The sequence below is a fragment of the Hydra vulgaris genome, chromosome 03 (genome assembly GCF_038396675.1).
Source record: "Hydra vulgaris chromosome 03, alternate assembly HydraT2T_AEP".
Lineage (NCBI taxonomy): Eukaryota > Metazoa > Cnidaria > Hydrozoa > Anthoathecata > Hydridae > Hydra > Hydra vulgaris.
In genome coordinates, this window is record NC_088922.1 from 56610001 (window position 1) to 56611150 (window position 1150).

The following is a 1150-nucleotide window of genomic DNA, read 5'->3' on the forward strand; positions in this document are numbered from 1 at the left end:
AAAAATATTTATAATTTTTTTTAAATCATTGTAAAAGTAACTTAAATGAAATGAGCTACCTTACAATTATTTTAGATTTCAAAATTGCCCATATATACTTTCAACAGGGCTAAGGTCTGGACTTTGTGGCGGCCATTTAAGGATGTTAGCTTTAATTTTTTTTAGGAACTGTTGTGCCGCTTTGCATGTGTGTTTAGGGTCGTTGTCATGGTAAAAAAAAAGTTTGCGATCAATTCTTAAATGGATTGACATATAATTTTTGAAAGCCAATCAACATACAACTTCCCTGTCATTATACATTCAACATTCACCAGTCGTCCCAAACTATTTGAATCAAAACATCCCCTAGCCATAGGCGAGCCACCTCCATGCTAGACTGTTTTTGTAAGATTTCTATCTAAGAGTGCATCACAAGGTCTGCGCCAAACTCTTTGTCGTTTTTTAAGCCAAGTATTTGACATTTATTCTTATCAGACCATGACACTAAGTTCCAAAATGCCTCATACTTGTTAATATGCAGTTTTGCAAATGCTAAAAGTTTTTTTTTGTTTATACTTTTCTGAAGAAGGTTTATTTAAACCTTCTAATTTTTTAAACCACTTAAATAAAGTCTTTTCTGTACAGTTTGACATGAAACATTTAAATAAGGATTTTCAACAATCTTGTTTTGAGGTTATTGTTAATTTTTTTTTATTCTATTAGTGCAATTAAGATATTGGTTCTTGTTGAAGTTTTAATGGGGCGACCATGTCTTTTTCGATTTTTGGCAGAACCAGTTGCTTCATATTTTATACACATCTTCATAACACCACTTACTGATATTTGATATTTTTCATCACATTGCTTGTAGGTTAAGCCCTTTTTTCGATCACAAGTGATCCGAGATCTGATGTCCAATGAATAATTTTGATGATTAACCATTATTATTATTTTAACTTTTTCTAAAAATAAATTCCAAAAGATATAGTCTAAAATGCTTATTGTTAATAACTTTAACAAATATTTTTGATATTAATACTTTTAAGTAAATAGTTATTGACAAAGCATTATTTTTCATAATAAAAATGTAGATGTTTCTTACTTTTGTCACATTTATTTTAGACAGAAAAACTGTAAGTTAGCAAAGTTCATTTAATAGAGCTACTTTTGC